The sequence below is a fragment of the Cebus imitator genome, unplaced genomic scaffold (assembly GCF_001604975.1).
Source record: "Cebus imitator isolate Cc_AM_T3 unplaced genomic scaffold, Cebus_imitator-1.0 Scaffold313, whole genome shotgun sequence".
Taxonomy (NCBI): Eukaryota; Metazoa; Chordata; class Mammalia; order Primates; family Cebidae; genus Cebus; species Cebus imitator.
In genome coordinates this window covers 489,400-499,232 of record NW_016107628.1, presented here as the reverse complement: position 1 = coordinate 499,232, position 9,833 = coordinate 489,400, and the positions used below count along the sequence as shown (strand labels likewise).

At 42.3% G+C, this 9,833-nt stretch overlaps 1 protein-coding gene across 13 annotated transcripts in view; it reads right to left on the bottom strand.

The window, feature by feature from the left end:
- Window positions 1-8,914, bottom strand: part of DCAF8 (DDB1 and CUL4 associated factor 8) — a 47,299-nt gene extending 38,385 nt beyond the window's left edge. For 2 of the 13 annotated variants that reach the window (XM_017503614.2, XM_017503624.2), the window contains exons 1-2: window positions 8,267-8,914; window positions 7,436-7,509 (exon numbers count right to left, since the gene is read on the bottom strand). The gene's annotated coding sequence lies outside the window, so the exon portion shown is untranslated. Of the gene's footprint in view, window positions 1-2,926; window positions 3,017-7,435; window positions 7,510-8,266 lie in introns of those variants that run through there. The other 11 variants (XM_017503616.2, XM_017503626.2, XM_017503617.2 and 8 more) reach the window with 8 other exon arrangements.
- Between the last annotated feature and the right edge of the window lie 919 nt (window positions 8,915-9,833).

Genomic DNA, 9,833 nt, shown 5'->3' with positions numbered 1-9,833 from the left:
AAAAAAAAAAAAAAAAATTAGCAGGGTGTGGTGGTACACACCTGTAGTACCAGCTACTTGGGAGGCTGAGGTGGGAGAATCACTTGAGCCCCAGAGGTTGAGACTGCAGTAAGCCGTAATGGGGTCACTGCACTCCAGCCTAGGTAACAGAGCAAGACCCTCAGATAAACAAACAAAAAACCAAGAAGATGAGGAGGACAGTCCATGCTTCCAAAAAATACAGAAAACTGTACTCTTGTCAAAAGGCTGTAAAAGTCAAAACAGCTTTTCCCCTGGAACTATCTCAGAGATTGAGTGGATTGCTGATTTTCTCTCTAGTCAAGAATCATAAAATGCTAGGCTTCAGCTCTCTCAACTCTATAAAAATATTTCCTGGGCCAGGCACGGTGGCTCAGGCCTGTAATCCCAGCACTTTGGGTGTCCGAGACAGGTGGATCACAAGTTCAGGAGTTTGAGACCAGCCTGGTCAACATGGTGAAACCCCATCTCTACTAAAAATACAAAAATTAGCCAGGTGTGATGGCGGGCACCTGTAATCCCAGCTACTCGGGAGGCTAAGGCAGGAGAATCGCTTGAAAATGCAAGGTAGAGGTTGAGTGCGCCAAGATCGTGCCACTGAACTCCAGTCTGAGCGAAAGAGCGAAACTCTGTCTCAAAAAGAAAAATTATTTCCTTAAAAAAAAACTCATTAGCCTACCAATATAGCATACTATGTCTAAACAATGAAAAAATGTTTTTATTCCTACTGTCATCTGAATATTTTGTATATATGTTTATAAGAAATATTTAATTCTACCTTTCAGCTCATTTGCTTCATCACTTGGCTTTGAAAAGCCCTGTTTTTAAAGACAGCCTATATTATAAAAGAAAGAAAAAGGCTTTGTTGTCAAACACATCTGGGTTTGAATTCTACCACCTACTTTTGAATTTTTCTTTTGTAAAATGGGATAATACCACCACCCTGCAGGAATTTAGAGGATTAAAGATAATGTATGCTAAGAGCCTGTTTGTACATAGTAGGCAACTTATATTATTTTTCTAGTTTCACATCGCTATACCAGACTACATTTCCTAGAAAAGTCTGGACTTCTTTACCACTCAGCAATGATTCTCCAAACATTGTATACAATATAGGATACAGTTCCAAGTCTATGAAATCTTCTTACCCATTCTCTCTGGCGTTTTAAAGAATTCAGAGAGCTCTGTTAATAACTTCTCTCAGCCGGGCACAGTGGCTCACGCCTATAATCCAAGCACTTTGGAAGACAAGGTGGGCGGATCACCTGAGGTCGGGAGTTCAAGACCAGCCTGACCAACATGGTGAAAACCCATCTTTAAAAAAAAAAAATCTTCCTTCAAGTACTCATGTTCTATGAACTGGAGTAAGGCAATCTACCCAGGAACCCACAATAAAAGCCTCCCTAAGTTTTTCTCCCTCTTTTTATTTAATTTTGTTTTTTTGTTTTTTGTTTTTTTGTTTTTTTTTTTGAGACGGAGTTTCGCTCTCGTTACCCAGGCTGGAGTGCAATGGCACGATCTCGGCTCACCGCAACCTCTGCTTCCTGGGTTCAGGCAATTCTCCTGCCTCAGCCTCCCGAGCAGCTGGGACTACAGGCACGTGCCACCATGCCCAGCTAATTTTTTGTATTTTTAGTAGAGACGGGGTTTCACCGTGTTGACCAGGATGGTCTCGATCTCTTGACCTCGTGATCCACCCGCCTCGGCCTCCCAAAGTGCTGGGATTACAGGCGTGAGCCACCGCGCCCGGCCTATTTAATTTTTAAAATAATATTTTTTACTGTTATTATTGTAGAGACAGAGTCTCACTATCTTGCCCAGTGTGGTCTCAAATTCCTGGGTTCCCTTCTACCTAACCTAGCCCACCCCAAGTGCTGGGATTATAGGTACGAACAACCATACTTGGCCTCTTCTCCCTCTTGAAGTTTCTGAGGATACCCAAGATGGGAGGACTGTAAAGCAATCACCACAGATAACTATGAATAAGGAGCTCTGTTCCTTCTTTGGATTAAGGCATTCTGCTCTCCCTATTAGTAACGCCAAACACCCAGTGTTTATAGTTTGCTGGCTTTTAATTCTTTGGGTTTTTGTTTTGTTTTGTTTTTTTGAGACAGGGCTTTGCTCTGTCACCCAGGCTGGAGTACAGTGGCATGATCTCAGCTCACTGCAAGTTCTGCCTCCCAGGTAGCTGGGACTACAGGTGCATGCCACCTCAGCCTGCTAATTTTTGTATTTTTAGTAAAGATGGTATTTTGGCATGTTGGCCAGGTTGGTCTCGAACTCTTGACCTCAGGTGATTTGCCTGCCTCAGCCTCCCAAAATGCTGAGATTACAGGCGTAACCCTCCATGCCTGGCCTCTGGCTTTAATTCTAACAACAGTATTTCAGAGTATGTTAGGAATGCACTCTAACCCTTAAGTGCTCATTTCCAGCAGTGGAACTAAGGAACTTTTTTTTTTTTTTTTTTTTAAGAGGCAAGATCTTACTATGTTGCCCAGGCTGGCCAGAAACTCCTGGGCTCAAGCAGTCCTTCCAACCCAACCTCCTGAGTAGCTGGGATTACAGGTACACACCACTGCACCTGGCTAAGGGAACTTGCTATAAAAACATACAAGCCCGTTTATCTCAATTTAACTAATGCTAAGGAAAATCTACTTTCCATTGTGTTTCCATCTCAATATACCTTTACATCAGAAGTCTATTACCATTACCAATTTTTACCATTTATATTTCAATTTTTTTCTTAAATTGCCAGAAAGGATTTAAGATGAAAGGATGATGCTCCAAAGGTACAACTTACAATAAAACAATAAAGAGAGGCTTAAAACATCAAGAAGTACCCTCCTACAGGTTAGGTTTAGAAGAAAGGGTCCAATGTTGGATCCTAAGTAAGGTTAACAAAACATACCTGGTAATGTGGCAATGATTAAAGTACACGAGAGGAATACAGTCACTTGGCTACCATTAGAGGTAAACCCTATAGTAGCTTTCCAGAGCGCTAAGAAAAAAACAGGAAGAAAAAAAATGGCATGTAAGGCAAATATGTATGCGTCACTTTAGAACTTGGACAGACTTCCTTAAACAGTATCTTCAGAGGATAAACAGCAAATATCTAATCTCAGATACAGTGATAAAAATTTTTGCAATAACCCAATACATCAGACATACTATTAATACATTTCATTAATAAGATGCCATCCTTGTCATATTAATTACTCCCCAGTGCCCTTTTGGCAACCTCAAAGCAGCCTCTGTTCATTAATTTATCTGTATCGTAACACATTCCTGGGGTTAGGGGGTACTTGAAAAATCTGGCTTCTGGCCCAGAAATTATGTCCTGTAGAGGCAGAGATAAAGGACTTCTACAAAGAAGTGACAATTCATAAAATTCATCACTTACTAATTTTTGAAAAGCTTTCAAAGATGTTCTACTCACTCCAAGAGCTGAATGATTAAATCAATAAAGAGCAAGCATCCTCCTTTTTGACTAATTTTAACAGCAATGGAGTTTCTTAGGTATATTTGTGAAAATAAAAGATAAAGTTTTTAATATTACTATAAAGCTAATCTAAAACTCAATTTTTGGCTCCAAAATGAAGATATACAAAGTCACTACTCCATGCCTATTGCTGATTCAATTAATTCAGCTGCCTATGTTCCAAATGGGTGAGGGTAAACAGATTATCTTAGTTCACTGATAATCTACTTTAAAAAAAAAAAAAAAAAAAGCTAATTCAATCTCAGACTTAAAAACTAACTCTAACACCAATGTTATGCAATAAAAAGTCTTGTTTGGATACCGCTATTTCTCTTTTATAATCTGGATATTTCCTAGACACGTTCAGAATAACTTTTCTACAGTAGAAACAATGGAGTAATGAATCTATCTACTGAAAGCAGTTTAATAGGCACTTTATGATTTTAAAAGCCTATAGCTCACCTGAAAGAATACAAGACTTAAGAGCATGAAACTCAAGATCCCAGTCTTTCGCAACAGGGTGCACTCCTATACAATGTCTTCTACTAGAGTCTGTTTGCTTTTAAAATGCCAGTATTGTTTTAAACTGGCAACAAAAAGGCTGCTTTCTTTCAGCTCTCTGAAGACAAGCTTCTGTCTTAGGTTGGTCCCATTCAACACTAAGGACCATGGCACTGGGACTGATTCTTTTTTTTTTTGAGACCAGGTCTCGCTCTGCTGCCGTTACTAAAATGCAGTGGCGCAACCTCAGCTCACTGCAGCCTCTACATCCTGGACTCAAAACAATCCTCCCACTTCAGCCTCCCAAGGAGCTGGGACTACAAGTACATGCCCCATGCTTGGCTAATTTTTTGTTAACTTTTTGTAGAGACAAAGTCTCACTATACTGCCTAGGCTGGTCTTAAATAACTAAGCTCAAGTGATCCTCCCACGTTGGCCTCCCAAAAGGGCTGGGATTATGACATGAGCCACTGCACTCGGCCTGGCAGGTTCCTATATATTTAATTGACTGCACTTTAACAGGGTGCAGTGGCTCACACCTGTAATCCCAGCACTTTGAAAGGCTGAGGCAGGACGACTGTTTAAGCCTAGGGGTTCGAGACCAGCCTGGGCAATATGGCAAAACCTCATCTTAACAAAAAATACAAAAATTAGCCAAGTGTGGTGGCATGCACCTGTAGTTCCAGCTACTTAAGAGGCTGAGATGGGAGGATCACCTAAGCCCATGAGGTCGAGGTTGCAGTGAGCCATGATGGCGCTACTGCACTCCAGCCTAGGTGACAGAAACCCTGTTTCAAAAATAGATTGCACTTTAACTAAGAGGTTGGTGGTAGGAACTAAAAGGTCAAAAGCATTCTTAGCCTCCCACTCCAGCCATCCTAGGAAATACTACCTAATAAGATGTCACAATTCTTAAGTAAACACCTAAAATCCTGGAAATATAAAAATATCTTGAAGTTGGGTGCTGTGGCTATGTCTGTAATTCCAGCACTTTGGGAGGCCAAGATGGGAGGATCACTTGAGAGTATGGGCAAGAAAGTGAGACCTCACCTCTAATTAAAAAAAAAAATAAATAAATAAATAAAAATTAGCTAGGTATGGTATGCCTGTGATCTCAGCTACTCAGCTGAGGTGGGAGGATCACTTGAGCCCAGGAGTTCGAGACCAGCCTGGGCAACAAAGTAAGACCCTATCTCTACAAAAATAAAACATAACAAAACTTCAGAAAGATAAAAAATTTAGAGTGTGATCCACAGACTAGAAATACTGATTTACTATATACACAGATGTGACCTGGGAATTCTTACCTAGCACATAATGAAATAAACAGCCAAAGTTATCCCTTTTTCAACATATTTCCTTTTCTCCTCCTACCCTTCCCCTCGCCTGACATGGATCTTCAGAGTTCATAAAAACACAAATGATACAAATGCAATCTCAGCCCACCTCACCACCACCCAGGAGAGTCCTCACCTTACAATGGAGAATTTCGACCCTGGATGATGGTAATGAAAAGTTAATCAAACCTAAAATGATCACTGGTCTGAATGACATGGCCGCTTTCACTGGATATTATCAGTACTTAATTTTCATGTGCCCTTGCCAAAGAGATGTGAAAGAAGTCAACAAAAGGTTTAAAACTCTTCACCTGGGCTGTCATATTATTAAGATGGTCCAGCTGTGGAGGTGAAAAAAGGACTCTTCATTCCTAACTCTCTACCCCTGATTCACTTTAAAAAGAAATGAGGCCTTTTCCTCATATACAGTTTTTTGATAATTTGTTGATGAGGATCGCTGTACAGCCCAACAAGGAAAAAATGTATTCCCTTCATGGCAAAAAAAGGAAAGTACAGAGTAGTTGCAGTAGAGGGAACACTGTAGCACAAAGGGAAAAAATTACAACACTGCCAACTCTGATCAGGTGTGCTAATAGAGAGACCAAGAAGGAAGCAATGAATAAAAACTTACTGATGTTTAAGAATACATTTTAAAATATATATACACCAATATCTAATATTCTCTCTGTCCTCTGGTTATGAACCCCCACCAGGGGGGTTGTGTTCAGAAGACAACTCTAGGTGGGCACTTAACAAAGGACACGTCTAAGCTGAACAATTAAAAATCAGTTTGGTTTAAAAAAAAAAAAAAATCAGTTTGGAAAATTCACCAGAAAAATGTGTTCTAAAGCAAAATGTAAAGAAGTATAAATTAATGTATAACTTATTCAAAGCTATATCAATGATGTGCAAAGAAAACAAAATATTTTTTGAGTGTGTACCACGTGCTTTTAGATTACTAAGAGCTTTAAATAGATTCCCTATAATACTAACAATGGCCCTAGGAGGTAAGTGGTATTACCATACTTTTAGAGTTGTGGAAATTAAGAGTCAGAGAAGTTTAAGTAACTTGCTCAAGGTCACATAAGTTAAGAAACATTAGTATTTAAACCTTAAATTAAAGTCTGTCCAATCTCTAAAGACTGTACTTTTCTCTTTATATCTTACTGATACACACGCACACCATCAATAATAATTTTATTCCAGTCCATAATGAGCATTTTCTAATTCAGATCATCAGATGGAATAAAACTCACCAATGTCACTCTCAATCTTTTCCTACTACAAATTATAAAGATAGATGGAATCAGCCAGGCTTACCTTCTAGCCACTTAGCTTTTCTGTCACATGCCATGAACCTCTATTCTCTGCCACCAGAAACCTAAAGCCTTACGAAAACTGCATTTGTAAGTACGTTCTGACTCCCTTTTTGGCACCAGCCCATGCTGCTGAATACCCAGGATGTTTCTTCTGCTAACCAAGAATTCTTCAGACCAGCTACAAGAGAAAGAGCAGCCACTTTTTTTTTTTTTTTTTTTTTTACAAAAAGTTTCCCACTGTATCCTAAAAAGTCCGAATTCTGAAATAGACTGGACTCAGATACCAACTAAAGGCAGCATCACTCAACACTCCCCAGCTTTTAAGTCACAAGCAGCTATATATTCACCTCTAAATGCCAAGGGATGACAATCCAAAGCTGTGAGAAGAGGAGAGACTTGATTTTCAGAGAACTGAATTCTGCCTGAACAGAATTCAGGCAAACTAAGTCTCAGTTTTTAACAATGTAAGAAACATGATCGACACAAAGACAAAATACAAGGAAAATGAATAAAGAAGAAAAGACATGTGGGGGGGCACACATTCACTTCTAGGCAAAGTCATCTGAAGATATACAGCAATAGTTTAGGACAGAAAGACAAGAAGCCCACAGACAATTAAACTTGTAAAAGTAATTTAACCAGAGCTGGAACAAAGCCAAGAACAACACCCAAACTCTTTGGGAAACTGTGGTAGGAATTTTATGACTTTAGTGGTCAGCAGTTGAAAATCAGGGCAGTCTGTCTTGAACTCAAGAATTTTAATGCCTCCAACTCCCACTCACCTTTCCTCCTTTTATCACTGAAGTAAGGCCAGGCTGAGCTCCTGAGAAAATAGGTCTGCAGATTCACTGAAGGACTGAGAAAAGTTAAAGTTTACATGGCAAAGGTGTGTCTTCTACTAAACATAATAAAAATATTTATGAATACACTTTAATATTTTTAGACCTTCTCAAAACTATTTAAAAGCAGAATAATCTAATTCTAATTACTGAACTAATAACCCACACACATATGGAAATAAAATGAGCCAACATGAAGATTAGAAGCCAGGCAAGTAATCTCCCAGCTCCACTAAAACGTAAAGTCATTTAAAAGGATAACTTGAATCTTTTCAACGCTAAACCATAACCAAACAACCTCTAAATAAGAAGCCACAGAGCAGGGTGGGGGGAAATCCCGGAGAGAATGTGATAGCGCTAGTGCCGGTTTGTTTACAGAGACTCCAGTAACAATCATGAGTCAGAAATTCAAGCCACCAGATGCTTTCCAACTAACAGGGACCAAATGGGACTGTTCTAAGATATCCTAAAAGATTTGGGAGTTAGAGGAGGTAAACTAAGAGAATTATATTACAAAGGGTACAAGACCGTAAGACAACAACCGACTCCGGGATTCTTGGACCTCGGCCTTCCGTACAAGGTGCTGGGCCTGAGAACTTGGGATGGGGGAGGGGGGGACACTGCGCGGTGGCCCTAAGGTGACGGAGAGACGCAGGACAAACCGTGTCCCTCAATCTAAGGGGAGAAATAGGAGCGCACAAATGAGTCACCCAACGAAGCAAGGCGTCCCTGTGAACTGTGGGGCTGGCTCTTGGGGGCAACCCCAAGGCTGACCTGAGGAAAAGACAACCAGTACTCCCGGCGATGACTTCGGGTCAGCGGAAGGAAAAGACCTGAGCGCTAGGAGCTTGGGAAAGGGGTCAGGCCCATCCTTAGGGGAAACCGGCTGAGGAGCTGGGAGGCAGGCCGAGCCGGAATGAGACACAGACCGGGTAGGTCAAGGGAGGGTGTCCGGCTAGGGCAGTTACAAGCACGGGAATCGGCGAGGCTCAGCAGCCCGCTTCCCGTCTTGGGTCATCCTTCTGCTAGCGGCTGCTCCGACTGTTCCAGGCCCAGCCGCCCCGTCCACTGCCACCACCGACGCCGCCGCCATCTTACACTGGCCAGCGGCCGCCACCACCGCCGCCTCCGCTCTCTGCGCTTGCGCCTGCGCTGCCACGCTTTCCGGCCCCGTTTGCGACGATGTGCTCAAGAAGACTGAGGGAAGAGTGGTCGCGCGAGCTCACCGCTCGCAACCCTCCTCGAAGGACGCACAAGGGGCGGGGTTTAAGGCCAACGGCAAACAGAGCGAGGGGCGCGTGCGCGTTACCGAAGAGGCAAAGTTGTTTTTGTGGTTTCTTGAGGCTCGCTTCTCTAGTGATAAGCAAAACAAATGCGAGTTAGGGGCTTCCCAGAGTTGTGATGGAAATAAACTAAATTTCCAAGGGATTGGCAGGCCATTTCCTGGATGATGGCCAGTTCTGTCGTGTTTGAACACTGGGAACGAGCAATGATTGGCAGAAGGATTTCTTCTGAATATCCGTTTCCTTTCAGGATTTTGTTTCCTTAAGTGGTTTCTATACTATCGAGGCCCATTTTCCCCTGGGAGTCTCCATTTACGTATTTTTAAAGAAGGGGCTCAGTAGCTTGAGGTGTAGCTAAGCTATTCCAGAGGCTCTTTTCTGAAGAGGTGTAGAGGTGTGGTGTGGTAAAGGTTCCCAAGAATGGGTCCGGTGATGGCGGGGTGTCTTTTGTACTCGTTTCGTTATGACACCTACAGGAACCGTGCAGAGGATTACTCCCAGCTGCGAGGCTGGGGAATTTTTTTTTTACCATAAGGCCGGGTTGCAAAATTCTAACCCTTTTTCACCTCCCCGCCCACTACTTATATATTACAGGCAGTAGACACTTACCTGGTTTGTCTACTTCCATTATTGCCACTACAGTTAAACACAAGGCAGCCAGAGTGACTTTTAAAAATGTAAGGTCTGGGCTGGGCGCGGAGGCTGAAGTCTGTAATCCCAACTCTTTGAGAGGCCGAGGCGGGTGGATCACCTGAGGTCAGGAGTTCGAGACCAGCCTGACCAACGTGGTGAAAACCCCGTCTCTACTAAAAATAACAAAAAATAGCTGGGCATGGTGGTGGGCTCCGGTAATCCCATCGACTTGGGAGGCTGAGGCAGGAGAATCGCTTGAACCCGGGAGGCGGAGGTTGCATTGAGCCAAGATCGCGCCATTGCACTCCAGTCTGGGCAACAGGAGCAAAACTCCCTCTCAAAAAAACAAAACAAAACAAAAACCCTGTAAATTCTGGCGTGGCACGGTGGCCCATGCCTGTAATCCTAGGACTTTGGGAGGCTGA